The following is a 24,805-nucleotide window of genomic DNA, read 5'->3' as shown; positions in this document are numbered from 1 at the left end:
GATGAAGAAAAAATTATATTTAATTTGCAACCTTATGGAGGTCAGTATAGATGGACTAATAGAACTAGTCCCACACACTGCTAGAAGTCTAAATATTTTTTCAGAGCTAGATCCAGAAAAAAAATTATATTGAATTTGCAACCAGATGGAGGTTAGTATAGATGGACGAATAGAACAAGTCCCACACACTGCTAGAAGCCTAAATATTTTTTCAGAGCTAGATCAAGAAAAAATTTATATTGCATTTGCAACCTGATGGAGGTCAGTATACATGGACTAAAAGAACAAGTCCCACACACTGCTAGAAGCTGAAATATTTTTTCAGAGATAGATGCAGAAAAAAATTATATTGAATTTGCAACCTGATGGAGGTTAGTATAGATGGACTAATAGAACAAGTTCCACACACTGCTAGAAGCCGAAATATTTTTCCAGGGCTAGATGCAGAAAAAAATTATATTGAATTTGCAACCAGATGGAGGTTAGTATAGATGGACTAATAGAACAAGTCCCACACACTGCTAGAAGCCTAAAATATTTTTCAGAGCTAGATACAGAAAAAAATTATATTGAATTTGCAACCTGATGGAGGTTAGTATAGATGGACTAATAGAACAAGTCCCACACACTGATAGAAGTCTAAATATTTTTTCAGAGCTAGATGCAGAAAAAAATTATATTGAATTTGCAAACTAATGGAGGTCTGTATAGATGGACTAATAGAACAAGTCCCACACACCGCTAGAAGACTAAATATTTTTTCAGAGCTAGATGCAGAAAAAAATTATATTGAATTTGCAGCCTGGTGGAGGTTAGTATAGATGGACTAATAGAACAAGTCCCACACACTGCTACAAGCCGAAATATTTTTTCAGAGCTAGATGCAGAAAAAAATTATATTGAATTTGCAACCTGATGGAGGTCAGTATAGATGGACTAATAGAACAAGTCCCACACACTGCTAGAAGCCTAAATATTTTTTATGAGCTTGATGCAGAAAAAAATTATATTGAATTTGCAACCTAATGGAGGTCAGCATAGATGGACTAATAGAACAAGTCCCACACTCTGCTACAAGCTGAAATATTTTTTCAGAGTTAGATGCAGAAAAAATTATATTGAATTTGCAATCTGATGGAGGTCAGTATAGATGGACTAATAGAACAAGTCCCACACACTGCTAGAAGCCAAAATATTTTTTCAGAGCCAAATGCAGAAAAAAATTATATTGAAACTGCATCCTGATGGAGGATAGTATAGATGGACTAATAGAACCAGTCCCACACACTGCTAGAAGCTGAAATATTTTTTCAGAGATAGATGCAGAAAAAAATTATATTGAATTTCCAACCAGATGGAGGTTAGTATAGATGGACTAATAGAACAAGTCCCACACACTGCTAGAAGCCTAAATATTTTTTCAGAGCTAGATCAAGAAAAAATTTATATTGCATTTGCAACCTGATGGAGGTTAGTATAGATGGACTAATAGAACAAATCCCACACACTGCTAGAAGCCTAAATATTTTTTCAGAGCTGGATGCAAAATAAAATTATATTGAATTTGCAACCTGATGGAGGTCAGTATAGATGGACTAATAGAACCAGTCCCACACTCTGCTACAAGCTGAAATATTTTTTCAGAGCTACATGCAGAAATAAATTTTATTGAATTTGCAACCTGATGGATGTCAGTTTAGATGGACTAATAGAACAAGTCCCACACACTGCTACAAGCTGAAATATTTTTTCAGAGCTAGATGCAGAAAAAAATTATATTGAACTTGCAACTTGATGGAGGTTAGTGTAGATGGACTAATAGAACAAGTCACACACACTGCTAGAAGCCGAAATATTTTTTCAGAGCTAGATGCAGAAAAAAATTATATTGAATTTGCAACCGGATGGAGGTTAGTATAGATGGACTAATAGAACAAGTCCCACACACTGCTAGAAGCCTAAAATATTTTTCAGAGCTAGATACAGAAAAAAATGATATTGAATTTTCAACCTGATGGAGGTTAGTATAGATGGAATAATAGAACAAGTCCCACACACTGCTAGAAGCCTAAATATATTTTCAGAGCTAGATGCAGAAAAAAATTATATTGAATTTGCAACCTGATGGAGGTTAGTATAGATGGACTAATAGAACAAGTCCCACACACTGCTAGAAGCCTAAATATTTTTTCAGAGCTAGATGCAGAAAAAAATTATATTGAATTTGCATCCTGGTGGAGGTTAGTATAGATGGACTAATATAACAAGTCCCACACACTGCTACAAGCCGAAATATTTTTTCAGACCTAGATGCAGAAAAAAATTATATTGAATTTGCAACATGATGGAGGTCAGTATAGATGGACTAATAGAACAAGTCCCACACACTGTTATGAGCTGAAATATTTTTTCATAGCTAGATGAAGAAAAAATTATATTTAAATTGCAACCTTATGGAGGTCAGTATAGATGGACTAATAGAACAAGTCCCACACACTGCTAAAAGCGGAAATAATTTTTCAGAGCTAGATGCAGAAAAATATTATATTAAATTTGCAACCTGATGGAGGTTAGTATAGATGGACTAATAGAACAAGTCCCACACACCGCTAGAAGACTAAATATTTTTTCAGAGCTAGATGCAGAAAAAAATTATATTAAATTTGCAACCTGATGGAGGTTAGTATAGATGGACTAATAGAACAAGTCCCACACACTGCTAGAAGCCTAAATATTTTTTCAGAGCTAGATGCAGAAAAATATTATAATAAATTTGCAACCTGATGGAGGTTAGTATAGATGGACTAATAGAACAAGTCCCACACACCGCTAGAAGACTAAATATTTTTTCAGAGCTAGATGCAGAAAAAAATTATATTGAATTTGCAGCCTGGTGGAGGTTAGTATAGATGGACTAATAGAACAAGTCCCACACACTGCTACAAGCCGAAATATTTTTTCAGAGCTAGATGCAGAAAAAAATTATATTGAATTTGCAACCAGATGGAGGTCAGTATAGATGGACTAATAGAACAAGTCCCACACACTACTAGAAGCCTAAATATTTTTTATGAGCTTGATGCAGAAAAAAATTATATTGAATTTGCAACCTAATGGAGGTCAGCATAGATGGACTAATAGAACAAGTCCCACACTCTGCTACAAGCTGAAATATTTTTTCAGAGTTAGATGCAGAAAAAATTATATTGAATTTGCAATCTGATGGAGGTCAGTATAGATGGACTAATAGAACAAGTCCCACACACTGCTAGAAGCCAAAATATTTTTTCAGAGCCAAATGCAGAAAAAAATTATATTGAAACTGCAACCTGATGGAGGTTAGTATAGATGGACTAATAGAACCAGTCCCACACACTGCTAGAAGCTGAAATATTTTTTCAGAGATAGATGCAGAAAAAAATTATATTGAATTTCCAACCAGATGGAGGTTAGTATAGATGGACTAATAGAACAAGTCCCACACACTGCTAGAAGCCTAAATATTTTTTCAGAGCTAGATCAAGAAAAAATTTATATTGCATTTGCAACCTGATGGAGGTCAGTATACATGGACTAAAAGAACAAGTCCCACGCACTGCTAGAAGCTGAAATATTTTTTCAGAGATAGATGCAGAAAAAAATTATATTGAATTTGCAACCTGATGGAGATAGTATAGATGGACTAATAGAACAAATCCCACACACTGCTAGAAGCCTAAATATTTTTTCAGAGCTGGATGCAAAATAAAATTATATTGAATTTGCAACCTGATGGATGTCAGTATAGATGGACTAATAGAACAAGTCCCACACACTGCTACAAGCTGAAATATTTTTTCAGTGCTAGATGCAGAAAAAAATTATATTGAACTTGCAACTTGATGGAGGTTAGTGTAGATGGACTAATAGAACAAGTCACACACACTGCTAGAAGCCGAAATATTTTTTCAGAGCTAGATGCAGAAAAAAATTATATTGAATTTGCAACCGGATGGAGGTTAATATAGATGGACTAATAGAACAAGTCCCACACACTGCTAGAAGCCTAAATATTTTTCAGAGCTAGATACAGAAAAAAATTATACTGAATTTTCAACCTGATGGAGGTTAGTATAGATGGAATAATAGAACAAGTCCCACACACTGCTAGAAGCCTAAATATATTTTCAGAGCTAGATGCAGAAAAAAATTACATTGAATTTGCAACCTGATGGAGGTTAGTATAGATGGACTAATAGAACAAGTCCCACACACTGCTAGAAGCCTAAATATTTTTTCAGAGCTAGATGCAGAAAAAAATTATATTGAATTTGCATCCTGGTGGAGGTTAGTATAGATGGACTAATATAACAAGTCCCACACACTGCTACAAGCCGAAATATTTTTTCAGACCTAGATGCAGAAAAAAATTATATTGAATTTGCAACCTGATGGAGGTCAGTATAGATGGACTAATAGAACAAGTCCCACACACTGTTATGAGCTGAAATATTTTTTCATAGCTAGATGAAGAAAAAATTATATTTAAATTGCAACCTTATGGAGGTCAGTATAGATGGACTAATAGAACAAGTCCCACACACTGCTAAAGGCTGAAATAATTTTTCAGAGCTAGAAGCAGAAAAAAATTATATTGAACTTGCAACTTGCTGGAGGTTAGTGTAGATGGACTAATAGAACCAGTCCCACACACTGCTAGAAGTCTAAATATTTTTTCAGAGCTAGATGCAGAAAAAAAATTATATTGAATTTGCAACCAGATGGAGTTTAGTATAGATGGACTAATAGAACAAGTCCCACACACTGCTAGAAGACTAAATATTTTTTCAGAGCTAGATCAAGAAAAAATTTATATTGCATTTGCAACCTGATGGAGGTCAGTATACATGGACTAAAAGAACAAGTCCCACACACTGCTACAAGCTGAAATATTTTTTCAAAGCAACATGCAGAAATAAATTTTATTGAATTTGCAACCTGATGGAGGTTAGTATATATGGACTGATAGAACAAGTCCCACACACTGCTACAAGCTGAAATATTTTTTCAGAGCTAGATGCAGAAAAAAATTATATTGAATTTGCAATCTGATGGAGGTCAGTATAGATGGACTAATAGAACAAGCTTCACACACTGATAGAAGTCTAAATATTTTTTTTAGAGCTAGATGCAGAAAAATATTATATTGAATTTGCAAACTAATGGAGGTCAGTATGGATGGACTAATAGAACAAGTCCCACACACTGCTAGAAGCCTAAATATTTTTTCAGAGCTAGATGCAGAAAAAAATTATATTAAATTTGCAACCTGATGGAGGTTAGTATAGATGGACTAATAGAACAAGTCCCACACACTGCTAGAAGACTAAATATTTTTTCAGAGCTAGATGCAGAAAAAAATTATATTAAATTTCTAACCTGATGGAGGTTAGTATAGAAGGACTAATAGAACAAGTCCCACACACCGCTAGAAGCCTAAATATTTTTTCAGAGCTAGATGGAGAAAAAAATTATATTGAATTTGCAACCTGGTGGAGGTTAGTATAGATGGGCTAATAGAACAAGTCCCACACACTGCTTCAAGCCGAAATATTTTTTCAGAGCTAGATGCAGAAAAAAATTATATTGAATTTGCAACCTGGTGGAGGTCAGTATTGATGGACTAATAGAACAATTCCCACACACTGCTAGAAGCTGAAATATTTTTTCAGAGATAGATGCAGAAAAAAATTATATTGAATTTGCAACCTGATGGAGGTTAGTATAGATGGATTAATAGAACAAGTCCCACACACTGCTAGAAGCCTAAATATTTTTTCAGAGCTGGATGCAAAAAAAAATTATATTGAAATTGCAACCTGATGGAGGTCAGTATAGATGGACTAATAGAACAAGTCCCACACTCTGCTACAAGCTGAAATATTTTTTCAAAGCAACATGCAGAAATAAATTTTATTGAATTTGCAACCTGATGGAGGTCAGTATATATGGACTAATAGAACAAGTCCCACACACTGCTACAAGCCGAAATATTTTTTCAGAGCTAGATGCAGAAAAAAATTATATTGAATTTGCAACCTGATGGAGGTCAGTATAGATGGACTAATAGAACAAGTCCCACACACTGATAGAAGTCTAAATATTTTTTTAGAGCTAGATGCAGAAAAAAATTATATTGAATTTGCAAACTAATGGAGGTCAGTATAGATGGACTAATAGAACAAGTCCCACACACTGCTAGAAGCCTAAATATTTTTTCAGAGATAGATGCAGAAAAAAATTATATTAAATTTGCAACCTGATGGAGGTTAGTATAGATGGACTAATAGAACAAGTCCCACACACTGCTAGAAGCCTAAATGCTTTTTCAGAGCTAGATGCAGAAAAAAATTATATTAAATTTCTAACCTGATGGAGGTTAGTATAGATGGACTAATAGAACAAGTCCCACACACCGCTACAAGCCGAAATATTTTTTCAGAGCTAGATGCAGAAAAAAATTATATTGAATTTGCAACCTGGTGGAGGTCAGTATTGATGGACTAATAGAACAAGTCCCACACACTGCTACAAGCTGAAATATTTTTTAAGAACTTGATGCAGAAAAAAATTATATTGAATTTGCAACCTGATGGAGGTCAGTATAGATGGACTAATAGAACAAGTCCCACACTCTGCTACAAGCTGAAATATTTTTTCAGAGTTAGATGCAGAAAAAAATTATATTGAATTTGCAATCTGATGGAGGTCAGTATAGATGGACTAATAGAACAAGTCCCACACACTGCTAGAAGCCGAAATATGTTTTCAGAGCTAGATGCAGAAAAAAATTATATTGAATTTGCCACCTGATGGAGGTTAGTATAGATGGAATAATAGAACCAGTCACACACAGTGCTAGAAGCTGAAATATTTTTTCGAAGATAGATGCAGAAAAAAATTATATTGAATTTCCAACCAGATGGAGGTTAGTATCGATGGACTATTAGAACAAGTCCCACACACTGCTAGAAGCCTAAATACTTTTCAGAGCTAGATCAAGAAAAAATTTATATTGAATTTGCAACCTGATGGAGGTCAGTATACATGGACTAATAGAACAAGTCCCACACACTGCTACAAGCTGAAATATTTTTTCAGAGATAGATGCAGAAAAAAATTATATTGAATTTGCAACCTGATGGAGGTCAGTATAGATGGACTAATAGAACAAGTCCCACACACTGCTACAAGCCGAAATATTTTTTCAGAGCTAGATGCAGAAAAAAAATTAAATTGAATTTGCAACCGGATCGAGGTTAGTATAGATGGACTAATAGAACAAGTCCCACACACTGCTAGAAGCCTAAATATTTTTTCAGAGCTAGATGCAGAAAAAAATTATATTGAATTTGCAACCTGATGGAGGTTAGTATAGATCGACTAATAGAACAAGTCCCACACACTGCTAGAAGCCTAAAAAAATTTTCAGAGCTAGATGCAGAAAAAAATGATATTGAATTTTCAACCTGATGGAGGTTAGTATAGATGGACTAATAGAACAAGTCCCACACACTGCTAGAAGTCTAAATATTTTTTCAGAGCTAGATGCAGAAAAAAATTATATTGAATTTGCAACCTGATGGAGATCAGTATAGATGGACTAATAGAACAAGTCCCACACACTGCTAGAAGCCTAAATATTTTTTCAGAGCTAGATGCAGAAAAAAATTATAATGAATTTCCAACCTGGTGGAGGTTAGTATGGATGGACTAATAGAACAAGTCCCACACACTGCTAGAAGCCTAAATATTTTTTCAGAGCTAAATGCAGAAAAAAATTATATTGAATTTCCAACCTCATGGAGGTCAGTATAGATGTACTAATACAACAAGTCCCACACACTGCTAGAAGCTGAAATATTTTTTCAGAGATAGATGCAGAAAAAAATTATATTGAATTTGCAACCTCATGGAGGTCAGTATAGATGTACTAATAGAACAAGTCCCACACACTGCTAGAAGCCTACATATTTTTTCAGAGCTCGATGCAGGAAAAAATTATAATGAATTTGCAACCTGGTGGAGGTTAGTATAGATGGACTATTAGAATAATGCTATGCCCAAAAGGTTTTACTTCACTAAGTGCAGTAAAAAAATTTGTATTTTATACCCAGGTGGTGAAGCTTGCAACACAGATAGGCTACTAAACTGATTAACACACTCTGCAATAGGCCAAAAAGGATTTGCTTTGCTAGATTTAGCCAAATGCTGTGAAAAAAACTTGCACAGCACTGGCACAGACCTGCCTGGCAAAAAGTGATAGGAACTCATGTAACCTAGTCCTTAAAAGGACTGCATTCACAACTCTTCCCTACTCCCAAGCTATCTGTAGATTTGTGCAAAAATTGGCTTGAAATTAACAAAGTATAGCACACACAGCAACAGCGGTGCCGTCTAACACGCAGCTGCAGCAGTGAGAAAATGGTGGCGACGGGGAAAATGGCTGGGTCTTATAGGGCAAGGACATGTGATATACACTGCCATTGACACATGCCCTTGTTTGTGTGAAAAAAAGCAGTTCGCTCCGTGTGTGCGATGCTGATAGGCTGACAGACTGCACCTCCCCACTGTAAATGCGGAAAAGAGAAAAAAAATGGAGATCTTCATTATTTCTGCAGAGATCCATCCCCTCCCCCTCCCCCTGCCCCGCTGTACACTCAAACTGCGTATTAACATTAATTTTCAGCATTACTGAGAAAAAATCCAGTTATGATTTTGGTGCACGAACAGTTATCGAACATAACCTCGAACAGCCAAATTTTTTTCAAATCGTTCGTGTTCGCCGAACGGCTCGAACACCGCCCAAAACAGCTCGAATTTGAGATTGGCGAACAGTTCATGTTGAACACCGCTCATCTCTACTAACCGGTGCAGCCCAGCGGGAAGTGAAATCATAGTCAGATGAGGAGAAAAGGACTGTAAAAGACATTCTGACCCGGCTGCGGAGTACCTTTGATACCCATACCACAGCAGAAATTAAAATGCGTTTCTATGGCTGCAAGCAGCGAGCCCAAGATAGTATCAGAGACTATGACTTGAACCTGCAAGAAGCTCTGGGAGCAATTAAACAAGCTGACCCTGGCAGTGTGCAGGACTCTGATAAACTGTTGACTGACCAGTTCATAGAAGGTCTGCTGTCCAGCGCCCACAGAACCCAGCTGTGCCTCATGGCACTACAGAACCCCGATCTGACTTTTGCGCAGTTCAAGAATAGGGCCATCCGGGTGCTCCGAGAACCCGCACCAAGTGGCGCTGTAGCTTCCCGGTGCCCTGCCATCACTTACCACCAGGGGGCGGTGCCCTACCCCGCTTAACTTGTGGGGGCTGATGCGCAGGCCCTAAATCCATCCCAGCCTGCCAACCTGCACCATCAGGTGCAAGAACTAACCAAGAGTGTGGCTGCATTGACCAGGACCGTACAGTCGTTGCAGGTGGAACCGTCAAGACCAATCAAGCTGGTTTCTAGTCCGGAGGATATCCCGTGGCGTCGACAGAGGAGGATCCCATCGTTCAGAGGGAGTCCCGCCGACCATTATACTGAGGATAGACAGCCGATTTGCCGCCGTTGCTGTCAGCCAGGACCCATAGCAAGGTACTGTACTTTAAATGGGTCCGACCTGGGGCAGAGGGCCAACCCCCAGGCATAAGGTCATCAGGCCGATCTAATTGGCGTGATAAGTACGTGGGGGGATGCCCGGTCTTACCCGTAGTGGTGGACGGTATCCCCATGAGTGCACTACTGGACACCGGGTCTCAAGTGACTACCATCCCCTACGTACTTTTCAAGCGGTACTGGAGTGACGCTGACATAACCCGCTATCCAGACAATGACTTAAGCATCATCGCCAGCAATGGCCAACCCGTGCCGCAGGTGGGGTTCAGAGAGATGACCATCAAGATTGGTAAGGTTGAACTGCCGGCACAGGGAGTGATCATTGTGGACATTGACCGTCGTGAAAGTCACCCTAAAATAACCTTCGGTACTAATGTGATTGAAAACTGTCTTTCAGAAGTAATTGTGATTTTGCAGCAGGTGGCGATGAATGCGAGCTCCAGCCAACAGAGGGTCCTCCAGAAAGAGATAAGAGCCCTGATGAGACGTCAACAGGTAGAACTGTCTGGTGGTGAGATCGGTAGTGTAAGGATGAGCGACCCGTTCCCCATTGCCGTGCCTCCGAAAAGTGAAATGATAATCTGGTGTCAGACTGCAATCGGGTTAAGAGGGAGTGACTACCAAGCCATGGTAGAACCCATGTACTCAGACAGCAGGCCCAACATTTTGACAGCCAGGGGGTGGTTGATATCCGCCATGGAAGGATGCCCGTCCGGGTCTTAAACATCGGGGAAAGGGAAGTACACTTGCCCCGGTATGCTATGCTAGCCAAATTGTTTGCCATCGAACACAATGCTATCAGGGTCGTGGAACCCTTGCCTCCATCTTCCCCGGTGGAGGGTAATGGCTCACAGAAACACAAGGAGGACTGGTGCCAGAAACTTCATGTGGGTGCTGACTCCACTCCCCTGCACCAAAAACAAGGAGTCTACCGGGTGGTTCAGGAGTACGAGAGAATTTTTAGGAAGCACCAGCTAGACTTCGGCCGAGTAAAGGGAGTAGAACACCACATCCCCACGGGGAGCCACCCACCAATAAAATAGAGACACAGACCTGTACCCCCTGCACATTATCAGAATGCAAAGGGCATGCTGAGAGAAATGAAAGAAGCTGGGGTCATTAGAGATAGCTCTAGCCCCTGGGCAGCCCCCTTGGTTCTGGTAAAAAAGAAAGATGGTACCCTGAGAATGTGCGTGGACTATAGACAATCAATCGTATCACCCATAAAGATACGTACCCGTTACCTAGGATAGAGGAGTCTTTAGCAGCCCTAAAAATCAGCTAACTTCTTCTCTACTTTGGACCTTACTAGTGGGTACTGGCAGGTTCCTGTGGCAGAGGCTGACAAGGAGAAGACCGCCTTCACCACCCCGATGGGATTGAGCGAATTCAAGTGTATGCCCTTCGGGCTCTGCAACGCGCCCGGGACCTTCCACAGGCTGATGGAATGCTGTCTAGGGCACTGAAACTTCGAGACAGTCCTACTTTACCTGGATGACGTGATCGTCTATTCGAAGACCTACGAGGACCATCTAAAACACCTGGCAGAGGTGTTCGAAGCCCTGGCAGGCTATGGCCTGAAGGTGAAACCCTCAAAGTGTCACCTGTTGAAACCGAAGGTCCAGTACCTAGGACACGAGGTGAGTGCTGAGGGAGTAGCCCCTGACCCTGACAAAGTTACAGCCATCAAGAGCTGGCCAAGCCCCTCTAACATCAAAGAAGTGAGGCAATTCCTCAGGTTGGTAGGCTACTACCGAATGTTCATCCCCGGGTTCACAAAGATGGCAGCTCCAATGCAGGACCTACTGATAGGCCAGTCTAAATCCTGAAGTCACAAGCCACCCTTCAAGTGGGACAAACCAGAAGAGGAGTCCTTCCGCCAGTTGAAGATGGCCCTCACGGGGGATGAGATCCTGGCCTACCCTGATTATGGCCAGCCATTTTTTCTCCACACAGACGCCAGTAATGTGGGGCTGGGAGCCGTACTGTCGCAGAACCAACAGGGCAGAGAAAGGGTGATCGCGTACGCCAGCCAGAAGCTGAGGCCCACTGAAAGAAACCCGGAGAATTACAGCTCCTTCAAGCTAGAATTCTTGGCAGTGGTGTGGGCCGTCACAGAACGGTTTAAGCATTACCTGGCCTAAGCAAAGTTCACTGTGTACACGGACAACAACCCGCTGACACACCTGGACAGTGCAAGACTAGGTGCCCTAGAACAGCGGTGGATGGCCCGGCTATCCAATTATGCCTTCACAATCAAATACCGGGCAGGCAGAACCAACGCCAACACAGACGCCCTATCAAGAATGCCCCACCTACCTGAAGGAGAAGAAGACTCGGAAGAGCTGGAGGAAGTAGAGCTCCCTGCGTTCCACCCGTATGGGGCCACTCAGTATTCTCACCGGGTAAGAGACAAAGACCTAACCACCGTCATGTTCAACCCCTTACCCCACCACGGCTGGGCTGAAACGCAAGATAGTGACCCTGCAATACGCCTGGTGAAAGACCTGTTTACCCAGGCAGACGCTAGCCCTGGCCCGGACGCTCCAGAGAAAGCCAAGCAGATATGGAAGGAGAAAAGCAGGCTATTCCTCTATGAGGGTAAGCTGTGCAGAAGGCTTGTCAACCACCGGACGCACAAGCTGACCTGGCAGATAGTGGTCCCAAGGCGAGATGCAGCAATGGTCCTGGAGGCCTACCATGACAGAGCGGGACACTTCGGGTGGAAGAAACTGGAGTTCCTACTGAGAGAGCGGTTCTACTGGATCGGTATAAGAGGGGCCATAGAGAAGTGGAGCAGGGAATGGGGTCCATGCCACCTCAGAAGGAAGGACCGTACGAGCCAGAAGACACCCTTGAGGCCCATTGTCACCAGGCAGCCTCTTGAGCTAGTAGCTCTGGACCATGTGAAGTTGGCTCCTAGCCGGTCCGGCTACACCTATGCCCTCACGATTGTGGACCATTACTCCCGGTTCCTGGTTGTGGTTCCTGTTAAAGACCTGACAGCCCAAACAGCGGCCAGAGCCTTCCAGCAACATTTCTTACATCCACACGGGTATCCGGAACAGGTCTTGACAGATCAAGGTCCAGCGTTTCAGGCGGAAGTCTTCCAGGAGTTCTGCAACCTCTACGGCTGTAGGAAGATTCGGACCTCCCCAGACGAGGACTGGGATACGGAACGGCGGCTACAGTACAAGAAGGTACAGGAGAGTGTGGAGAGGAGTCTGGCTCAAGCGAGAGAAAAGCAAGAGAGGCTTTTCAACCAACACGCCCCTGCTGGTCCCCCGGAACCTGGTGAGCAGGTCCTGAAATGGAAGAGAAGGCTTCTTAAGCTGGATGACCAGTGGGAGAGAGACCCGTATACAGTACTGCAGTCCGACCACAACAACCCGAAGGTATGTGTGATTACCAAGGATGGAGGAGAAGCCACTAGCACCGTCTCCAGAGACCACCTAAAACGGTGCCCCTAGCAACTGCAGAGTCCAAGTGAAGATCAAGATGACCTTGAGCCCGCAGAGGACAAGGAGGAAATGATCAGCACAGTTCTCGGAGAGTTCCCCCGGACCTGGACTCAAATAAACGATGCCATAGTGGTACCTGTCCTACACTTCCTTCAGCCTACCCAGCAAGAGCCTACAGAAGAACAAGAAGAACAAGCAGCCCCAGAAGCAGAAGAACCCATGCCAGCAGCCCAGGAGAGTCAACCCTCTGCTGACAGTGAGCCTGCCATGCCTGCGGTAAGCCAAAGGACCCGCAGACAGCGGCCTGCCCTGCCTGTAAACCCAGCTAGTAGCTGTACCCTTAATACTAGTGGGGAAAGCCAGGTTAGACCACCACCAGACAGTGGGTTATGGAGGTCAACCCAGAGCACTAGGGGTCAAATACGAGCTCGCTGGAAGATCTAAATGTATAATGTATATATTTAATGTGTTATGTTTGTACCCTGGTTATTAATAATGTTTCTCCTGTTTTCCTAGATGCAATGGACTAACAGGTTATGGACAGTGAATAACCGGAACTACCATGTAGATAGTTGCACCTGGTGCCCTCTTTCAAAGATGACCACGGAAGAAAAACCTGTCCGGCGTGACCCTCTTGTGGTCCAAAGTAGGTAGCTCAGCCTTGCCGCCACGCCCAAGGCCAGGAACTTGGGGTTTATAGGGACAGGTCCCCACATCGCTCAAAAACTTCGCCTTATTGGGTGAAATGGACACCTGGTCACGGATCATACTGTGACCCTCTTCTTTTGTTGGTGATATGGAAACCCGGTCACAGACCACACTGTGAACTAAAGATCTCAATATGTGGTGTTGTTTGTTATTTCCTTCCCTGTTGTGTTTATGGTCATGCATTTATACCCTGTATTTGTGTTTCTTGCTTAGTCCCGGAGTACTAAAATTCACTAGGGGGGAATGTGTCACCCCAGGCCTGGATGCCACAAATATTAAAGGCTGTGTCTGAGAGCAGGAGGGAGGTTCCCTGGTCAGGGACCATTAGCACGCAGCACCTCCTGTCCCAGGCCAGTAGGGGGAGCAGGCTGCCCCTATAAAAGCTGGAACTGATGGCAGGGTTAGGGAGACCAGGACCCACTTCTGAAGCATCCAGAAGGGTTCCCAGAGGAAAGGGACAGGTCAGCAGGAGCTCAGGAGTCCGGGAGGCAGAGGAGCAGCAGTGAGCCAGGGACAGAGGCGACGAGAGACAGTCCTGGCTGAGAGAGAACTACTCAACCGGACACTGGGGTCCGAGGCTGTCAGGGTTGCAAGCCTGGCAGCAGATAACCAACCCACGAGGGACTTCAGGTCCCTTGGCCTAAGAAGCCTGGAGGCTCCGCCACACAGAGGGACCGGTACAGCACGGAGAAGCAACAGGTACCTAAGGCCCGAGTCGCAAGCCATACAGGCGTAGTACACGGCCAGCTCAGGGACATGGGCTATCACACCACGAAAAGGGGGATAGTCAGCAAGGGCAGAGAGAGAACGGTAGGCCTACCCACTCACCCTGACCAGTGGGGCTCGCCCGAATGCTCTCAGACCCCCAGGCCCATTCCTACCCTGTACTCCTGTTGGGTCATTAGTACTAACTACAATAAAGACCCTGGACTGTTTGAAGCAGACTCTGAACCCTTATTATTGCGGCCTGCACCATCACCCCCAGCATCCTATTACACTGCCCTGAGGCTACACTCCTCTGGGGAGTTATCCTATCCCTGTGCTGCATACCAACATCAGCCTCAGCGGTCTGCCTTGCCATGGCGGTCATCCCTGCCCGCAATCCACGGGTGGCGTAGTCGGACATCCAAAACCCTACAAATAGACTGTCATAGCATTTGGTCTGACCACCCTGAGCCACGGGATCGGGTTGCCACTACTACCCCCAACATTGCCCTGAAGCCCGGTTCCGAGTGCCCCACGGCCCAGGGGGCGAGTAAATTGCTCATTTTAATTCAACATTCCTGATCTTTTCATCCCTAATGCCAGGAAGAGTCAGGAGGCCCACATGTACATTCGATTGTTGTCTGTTCCCACTGAAATCAGCGGGTTCTTCTAACTTTAATGTGTATGGGGGTTTTAAGATCCATCTGATCTACCAAGTACATCTAATGACATTGAGGGGTTTTCTCTGCCAGCCCAGCTGAATTGTTGGCCTAACATTTTAGAAGCCAGTTTGTTTTCATTGGCATTTGTCCAGCTCCAATGTGTTTATTTTTGCAAAGAAATATAAGGATATTGTGAATCAATTTTGCAGTCCTGTCATGCTTTGACAGTTGCCAGATCACTCCATTAATCTAAATCAAATTTTCTCCACCCTTGTAAAATAGTGTTGATATTTTAGCATGACAAATGGATTTCTTCTTAAGAATGGCTTTCCTATTACATGATGTTTGCCGTCTTGCCCCTTAATATATATGATACCGAAGTAAAGGTAGATAGAGACATATTTTCAAGTATTCAATGTGCCCTTTTTGTTGAGATGAAGTAATGCATAAATGCTTCATAAATTACAGTTACCTGAAACTCCAGATTTGTGGAAGATTTCCAGTTATGAGGATTTTACCTGTAATAAAAGGACAACATTCTCCTTGAATATCCGAAGAGCAAAAAGAAGTCACAATCTGGCTAGAGTATTTGAAATAACTAAGATGTAAAATAATAAAGATGAAAATGTCAGTATGAAAATATACATTCCTGAAAATTTTACTATAACAAAAATTATATTACAATATAAAAATGTATTTTGTATTTTTCATATAACAGAAGTGGATCTAAATCTATACAGTATTATTGCCTTATATTGTATGCCATGCATGTATAGACACAGTAAGTGAAACTAGATTATTTCCCTTTTTTTCCTTTTTTATCAGACATCAAATTACATATTTTCACGTTTCTATAGAAACGCAACATCTGAATCTGTTCATGATAAGTGCAGTCAGGAGGTCTTTCATTGTTATGGATCATTATTCAGTACAGTCAGTTCTTCAATGAAAGATTCAGCTTTGATTACATACATGTTTTACTTGCTTTGTTCTATTCATCTGTGGCCTTGACAAGTGCTAAAACTACGTTTGCTCAGCTAAAATACAATTTATCTAATTATGCCAAATCATTTAAGGGATCTAATTCAACTAAATTAAAATTTTCAACAATAACTTCCAAAAAATGTGTACAAAACAGATATTGATTATATATGATTCAAAGTAAAACTGTTTTCATATGCCCCTGATGCATTTATTGCTGTTGAGCTACAAAGTAAAACACAGATACAGCATGCTAGTACCTTATCTAGTGAACTGTGTGTAAAATCAGAACACAATACAAATTTTTTTATGTAAAAAGCACACAAAAATTTAAGCCAGACAAGAAATATCAGGGGGTGTGCTCGTGTTATGAATATTGCAGGATCATAACTATGATATGTATACTTTGATCATTCGTTTTAGTCTGCTAGCACAATTTTTGGGTTTATGTTGGCTAATATGAAGATCGACCTCTCCTTACATAGGGAAACATTTTCAGGTAACAGATCTACTCTCCTGACAATGTCAGAAGTTCATCTCTTGGTCTGGAATCTCCCATTATTTAATTAAAAGCAGCAAATCTCTCCCTCAACAAAATAAAGACCTAACTGTCTTACGTCTTCCTTACCATTACAGCCAAATAATGAACTTTTTTCCATTTTTATAAAAAGTTGTACTCATGTAGTGGAAAACAAAAAAGAAATTAACATATCACAAAGCTTTCCTTAAGTTTGCCATACACATTAGAGCAGGGATGTCAAATTCAAAACACACAGAGGGCCAAAATGAAAAACTTGGACAAAGTCGCGGGCCAAACAGTATACAGTTTAATGGGCCCCATACAATCCTCCATACAGAATAATGGGCCCCACATAGTCCTCCATACAGAATAATGGCCCCACATAGTGCTCCACACAGAATAATGGGCCCCACATAGGGCTGGTGTTTCTTGTGTCGAGGGCCAAATAAAACCACCCTGCGGGCCAGATTTGGCCCAACTACCAGAGTTTGACACATGTGCATTAGAGTAATGTCAGCCAAACCAGACAATATCAATGGTGTTGACTGACAGTCTAATGTGCTTGGGTACATCCTGACCTTTTCCTGAGAGATAGTTTCAGGGGAGATTAAGATCTGACATGTTGATCGGCAGATCATTTTGTTCTCAGTGACATAAGCCACTGCGAAAGGAGTTTGGCAGCGGCTGTCTCATATCGAACAAGATAGAGCTCCAAAGTGGAAGAATCAGGAGACATACAGTAGCTGTCAACTGTACAACAGCTACCTATAGTGCATTTGGTCTTTTTGGCTTAGAAATCTATTAGCATGGCACATCTAGAATTAACAATTTTTGTCCACTCTCCCTTGCAGCAGGGCTCCAAATCTGGCAAATCGCAAAGCCATCTCCTATGTACAGTTCTCTTCAGGTCAAATAACAGATTTTCATTTGGATTCAGGCCTTGTCTGTGGGTAATTTCAAAACTTTGATCTTTTTCCTGTGAAGCCATTCTTTTGTTGATTTGGAGTTATGATTAGGGTCGTCGTAGTGAAAGGTAAAATTCCTCTTCATCTTCAGCTTTTTAGTAAAAGCCTAAATGTTTTGTTTTAAAATTGACTGATACTGCCTTCATCATGTTTTAATGTCGTTATGGTATACTTTTGGTGAAGCATAGTGTTGGCTTTGTGTCAGACATACCTTTTGGAACTATGGAATTATGGGAAAAAGTTCAACTTTGGTCTCATCTGACCATAATAAATTTTCCCACCTGCTTTTGGCAGACTTGATGTAGGGTTTAGCAAAAGATGGCCAGAGCGGAGTGTTTTTCCTTGTGAGACATATGAAGCATTGTTGTCACATGCAGTACACAATCAGTATTAGCCCGAAATTCTGGCAGCTACTTTAATGTTTCTATATTCCTCTAAGCAGCGTCCTGGATCAATCTTCGTCTTGTTTTTTTATCAATTTTTTAGAAGAAGCCATCATTTGTAGGACGAAACCTTGGGTCGGGCAACAGATTCAACATATGCCACAAGCTGGACTACTTCACATATTTGTTTTTAAAGGGGTTTTCCCATGAACAAAGTATATTTTAATGAATAGATCTTGGAATAATAAGAATTTCCACATTTGGATGTGTTTTTTTAAAAAATGTTGTAATGTAGAGTAAAACTTTTCACTGCCTGTTTTTAACCTCTTTACCCCCCAAGCAGGGCAGGGTCCAGGTTTTCGTGGGCCCCGGGAGAAAGAGGTTCAGTGGGCCCCTCTAACACTTACCGCAATTCACGATGCACAGATACGGCAGAGAAATATAGGTATAGTACAATGCCAAAGATTTCACTTACTTCTTACATTACATGAGTGATATCTATTGTAAATTCTACAATAGCTCAAACCAGCGAATCCTCGCAGTGCACAGTATGTGTCCTGGGGGGATTCAAAAGTCTGCAGTCACACAGAGTGACTGAAGACTTATCATTTTAGACCGGACCGTAAAGCCCCACACACAGTATTATGGGCTCCACATAGACCTCCATACAGTATTATGGGCACCACATAGTGCTCAATATAGTATAATGAGCCCCATATATTGTTCCATTCAGAATAATGAACCCTATATAATGCTCCATAGAGAATAATGGACCCCATATATTGCTCCATACAGCATGGGCCCCATATCACGCTCCATACAGAATAATGGGCCCCATATAATGTTCCATACAGAATAATGGGCCACATATAATGCTCCATAAAGAATAATGAACCCCGTATAATGCTCCATAGAGTATAATGAGCCCCATATAATGTTCCATACAGAATGGGGCCCATATAAAGCTCCATAAAGAATAATGGGCCTCATATATTGCTCCATACAGAATTGACCCATATAATTCTCCAAATAGAATAATGGACCCCATATAATGCTACATACAGTATAATGAGCCCCATATATTGCTCCATACAGAATGGAGCCCATCTAATGCTCTATACAGAATGGGCCCATAAAATGCTCCATAAAGAATAATAGGCCCCATATATTGCTGAAGAGAATGGGCTCCATATAATGCTCCAGAGAGAATGGGCCCATATAATGCTCCATACAGTATGGACCCCATAAAATGCTCCATACAGAATGGGCCTCATAAAATACTCCATACAGAATGGGCCTCATATAATACTCCATACAGAATAATAGGCCCCATATAATACTCCATACAGAATAATGGGCCCCATATAATGCTCAATACATAATAATAGGCTCCATTTAATGCTCAAAACAGAAAAGGCCCTATATAATGCTTCATACAGTAAGGGCCCCATGTAATGCTTCATAAAGAATAAGCCCCATATAATGCTCAATACAGTGTTGGCCCCATAAAATGCTTCATACAGAATGGCCCCATATAATGCTCCATAGAGAATGGGCCCCATATAATGCTCCATAGAGAATGGGCCCCATATAATGCTCTATGGAGAATGGGCCCCACATAATGCTCCATAGAGAATGGGCCCCATATAATGCTCAATACAGAATAATGTGCCCCATATGCTCCATACAGTATAATGGGTCCCATATAATGCTCAATACAGTATGGGCCCCATATAATGCTCCATACAGTATGGTGCCCATATAGTGCTCCTTACAGAATAATGGGCCCCATATAATGCTCAATGCAGTAACGGCCCCATATAATTCTCCATAGATAATGGGCTCATATAATGCTTCATACAGTAAGGGCCCCATATAATGTTCCATACAGTATGGGCCCCATATATTGCTCCATACATAAAAAAATCAAATATTCACCTCTCCTCACTGGCTTCAGGTCCTATCTCTCAAGTGCCTTCGGACTCTTTGACTGCTCAGCAGAGGGCACACTGTAGTAATGTCATTGCGCCCTCTGCCTTGAGACGTCACAGAGTTAGAAGACACGGAAGACACTGGAGCTGCAGAGGAACAGGGAGTGGTAAGTATTGCAAGCCCATTAAAGCACGGGGATGCCCGGTGTCAGCACCCGCATTGGCATCAGGCCCCACTGACTCACATGTCCCATAGCAGATCAGGGTCCCCAACGAAAAATGATCCCCCTGCTTTCTCAGGGCCCCAGAACTTGACCGGGTGTGCCGGGTGGTTAGGCTGGCCATACCCCCAAGCCTGCTTGCATATTCATGGCCAGGCCAAATTTTACAATTCTGACCAGTGTCACTTTATTGGGAAATAACTCTGGAATGCTTCAACGGATCCAACTGCTTAAGATATTTATTTTTCATGACATATTGTACTTCATGATAGTCTTAAAACTTCTTTCATATGACTTGAGTTTATTTGTAAAAAAATGGAAATTTGGTGAAAATTTTGAACATTTTGCAATTTTTAAACTTTTATTTCTTATGCTCCTAAACCAGAGAGTTATGTCACATAAAATAGTTTATAAAAATAACATTGCCCACATGTCTACTTTAAATCAGCACTATACATTATTTTTGTTAGGAAGTTATAAGTGTTAAAAGTTAACCAGCGATATCTAATTTTTCCACAAAATTTTCAAAACCATTTTTTTAGAGACCACATTACATTTGAAGTGACTTTGAGGGTCTTTATGATAGATAATACGCAAAAGTGACACCATTCTAGAAACTACACCCCTCAAAGTACTCAAAACCACATTCAAGAAGTTTATTAATTCTTCAGGTGCTTCACAGAAATTTTTGGAATGTGGGAAAAAAATTAACATTTAACTTATTTTCACAAAAATTTACTTTAAACCAAATTTTTTTTTATTTTTGCAAGGGTAACAAAAAAAAAATGGACCCCAAAATTTGTTGTGCATTTTCTTGTGAGCATGCTGATACCATATATTTGGGGAAATGACTGTGTAGGTGCACGGTGGAGCTCGGAAGGAAAGGAGCCTAATTTGAGGTTTTGAATGTAAAATTTGCTGGAATAATTAGCAGATGCCATGTCACGTTTGCAGAGCCCCTGATTTGCCTAAACAGTGGAAACCCTCTTCAAGTGACATCATTTTGGAAACTATACTCCTCAGGGAACTTATCTAGATGTGTGGTGAGCACCTTGAACCCCCAGGTGCTTCACAGAAGTTTATAACGTTGAGCCATGAAAATTTAAAAAATCCAATTTTTCCCACAAAAATGTTTTTTAGCCCCAAATTTTGCATTTTCACAAGGGTAACAAGAAAAAATTGCATCATAAAATTTGTTGAGCAACATCGAGTACATCGAGACCTCATATAAGGGGGAAAACTGTTGTTTGGGCACATGGCAGGGCTCGAAATGAAAGGAGCATCATTTGACTTTTTGAATGCAAAACTTGCTGGAACAATTAGCAGACACCATGTTGCATTTGAAGAGCCCCTGATATGCCTAAACAGTGGAAACCCACCACAAGTGACCACACTAAACCCCTCAGGGAATGTATCTAGGTGTGTGGTGAGCACCTTTAACCTCCAGGGGCTTCACAGAAGTTTATAACATTGACCCTTGAATATAAAAAAAAATCACATTTTTCCCATAAAATGCATTTTTGCCCCAAATTTTGTATTTTTTTAAGGGTAAAAGGAGAAATTGCACCATACAAATTGTTGTACAATTTATCCTGAGTACACCGATACCCAAAATGTGAAGGAAAACTACTGTTTGGGGCGCACGGCAGGGCTCAGAAGGGAAGGAGCGTCTTTTGACTTTTTGAATGCAAAATAATCTGGAATCATTAGCAGATGCCGTGTTCCGTTTTGAGTGCCCCTGATGTGCCTAAACAATGAAAACCCCAGACAAGTGACCCTATTTTGGAAACTGGACCCGTCACAGTATTTATATAGACATGTAGATGGCACCTTAAATCCCCAGATGCTTCATAGAAGTTTACAACTTTGATAAGTGAAAGTGAAAAAATATATATTTTCCCCACAAAAAATTTGATTTAGCCCCAATTTTTTTTCTTTTTCACAAGGATAGCAGGAGAAAATGGACTCCAAAATATGTTGTGCAATTTCTCCTGAGTACATCGATATACCAAATATGGTTGAAATCTACTTTTGAAGCACAGTCCAAAGCTCACAGATTTTGCTGGAATGGTTTGAGGGGGGCATGTGACATTGGCAGAGCACATGATGTGCCAGAACAACTGAAACCCCCTTATATGACATAATTTTACAAACTACACACTCCAATTTATTCATCTGGAGGAGCAGTGATCATATTGATGCCACATGTGCCTCATAGAAAATTACATTTTTACCACTAAAATGTTGTTTTAGCCCCAAGTTTTTAATTTTTCCAAGGGCTAATAGGAGACATTTTTTAAAACAAACTGAGGACCATTTTTTCCTGACTGTGCCAATACCCTACTTGTAATCAGGAAATACTTTTTAGGCACAATGCAATGCCCAGAAGAGAGGGAGCTCCATATTATAGTGCAGATTTTACTGTTATGGTTTGGGGGTGCCATGGCCCACTGGTAGAGCCCCTGAGGTGCCAGAACATCAGAACCCCCCACAAGTGACCCCATTTTATGAACTACACCTCTCAACGAATTTATCTAGGGATGCAGTGATCATATTGACAACACAGATGTGTCACAGAATTTGGGCAGAAAAGAAAAAATAGTCACATTTTTACCACCAAAATTTTGTTTTAGCCCCACATTTTACATATTCACAAGTGGAAGTGGATAAAAATGGCACCAAAATTTGTTCCACAATTTCTGCTGAATGTGGTAATACCTTATATGTGGCTGTACAGTACTGCTTACTCACATGGCGAGACTCAGGAGGGAGGGAGCGTTATTTGCCACCTGGAGGGCAAATTTTCCTACAATAGTTTGGCTGCTGTCGCACACTAAAAGATGCTTTTTTTGCAAAAACTAGTTTTTGCATCGCCATTTTTTGATAGCTATCATTGTCCCATATTTTGTCTGACAGTCATTTGGGGCTTGTTTTTGAGGGACAACTTGACATTTTTATTGGTACCATTATCGGGCACATGACTTTTTTATTGCCTTCTATTCCGATTTTTGGAGACAGAATGAGCAAAAACCCAGCAATTCAGGATTTTTTTCTTTTTTTATGCCATTATGCGTGTGGTAAAATTGATAAGCAAGTTTTTTTTTTCAGGTAAGTACTATTACAGCGATATCACATTTATATAATTTTTTTATGTTTTGGCGCTTTTGCACATCAAAAACTATTTTATAGAAAAAATATTTATTTTTTCATCATTGTATTCTGAGAGCTATAACTTTTTTATTTTTCCACTTATTGAGCCGTATCGTGGCTTGCTTTTTGCGGGACAAGATAACATTTTCAGATATACTATTTTTATTTACATTTGTCATTTTGATCGTGTTTTATTTCACTTTTTGTTTGGAGGTATGATAAAAAAGCATTGTTTTTTGCACATGTTTTCTTTTTTTATGGGGCTCACTGAAGGGGTTAACTATTATGACAGTTTTATGGGGCAAGTCATTCCAGATGCAGCGATACCAAACTTGTGTATTTTTTTTATTATTTTCTTTTTTTTTTACTTAAAATTACACATTTTTCAGTATAATATATATATTTTTTTATTATTTTCTGATTCTTTAAAAAAAATATTTTAAACTTTTTTTTTTTACTTTTTTACTTAGTCCCGCTACGGTACTTTAAGTATAATATTATAGGTTATATATACTAGATTCCTTGATAGGGCGTTGATCCAGGGAACTAGTCTGATTGCCGTATGGATTCAGGAAGGAATTTTTTTCCCCAATGTGGAGCTTAGTGTTTGCCACATGGTTTTTTTTTGCCTTCCTCTTGATCAGCATGTTAGGCTATTGGTTGAACTAGATGGACTTAGTCTTTCTTCAACCTTAAAAAACTATTTTACTATGTTACTTTCACTTTTAGCAGTCTAATTGCAGTTATAAAGCATAACAAAGTACTGCTATGCTCTGTAACTGTCAGTTCTGCACTGACACAAATTAGTTAGATCATGCACTGCACATGATCTAACTAACTTGCTAGTGCCCGGTGACCCGGATCATGACGACATTGGGTCACCAATTATGACAACAATCGGCCCCCCGTGATGACGTCTCGGGTGCGCCGATCGGAGTGCAGAGCATGCTCCCTCTCTCTGCATGCCTGCTAAATGCTGCGATCACTAGCATTTCTCAACCAGGGCATACTGAAAACACCTAAGGTCATGAAGGGGTTAAGCAATGTTTTACCTCAATAAAGGAGCATCTGTGATCCTCTTCTGTAATGTCTGTGTACTCTCTTTTGTGTCCTCCCCTCCGGTGTGTCTCAAACTATCCTATAGGCTTTGTATACACAGCAACCAATCTGGAAAGGCAGAGCTGCAGATGGAGGGGGAAGAGTAGTCTGAACCAGTGATGAGACAGGAGGTGTGTCTCAAATTAAATCAGACTTCCAGTAGTAGCTGCATGCACAGCAACTAATCTGGAGAGGCAGAGCTGCTGGAGGTAGGAGAAAGCAGCAGTCTGAACCCTTGATGTGACAGAAGGTGTGTTTCAGACTATATCAGACTTCTTGTTTCTATTTCTATGTTAGGTTTTGTCTGCTTAATGGCCAGTGTAAACATGCTCCTATATTTTGCATGCATACCATACTCCAGTTAA

At 40.9% G+C, this 24,805-nt stretch overlaps 1 long non-coding RNA gene across 2 annotated transcripts in view; it reads right to left on the bottom strand.

Annotated features, from left to right (window-relative positions):
- The window catches only part of LOC141251649 (uncharacterized), a 44,740-nt gene extending 20,229 nt beyond the window's left edge, over positions 1–24,511 (bottom strand). For both annotated transcript variants that reach the window (XR_012313314.1, XR_012313313.1), the window contains exons 1-2: positions 24,395–24,511; positions 15,664–15,709 (exon numbers count right to left, since the gene is read on the bottom strand). This is a non-coding gene — a long non-coding RNA (uncharacterized lncRNA). The remainder of the gene's footprint in view (positions 1–15,663; positions 15,710–24,394) is intronic.
- Between the last annotated feature and the right edge of the window lie 294 nt (positions 24,512–24,805).

The sequence above is a fragment of the Phyllobates terribilis genome, unplaced genomic scaffold (genome assembly GCF_046119375.1).
Source record: "Phyllobates terribilis strain yellow unplaced genomic scaffold, ASM4611937v1 Scaffold_2__4_contigs__length_985480577, whole genome shotgun sequence".
Taxonomy (NCBI): domain Eukaryota; kingdom Metazoa; phylum Chordata; class Amphibia; order Anura; family Dendrobatidae; genus Phyllobates; species Phyllobates terribilis.
Note: the sequence above shows the minus strand (reverse complement) of the source record. Positions and strands in the feature narration are given on the sequence as shown.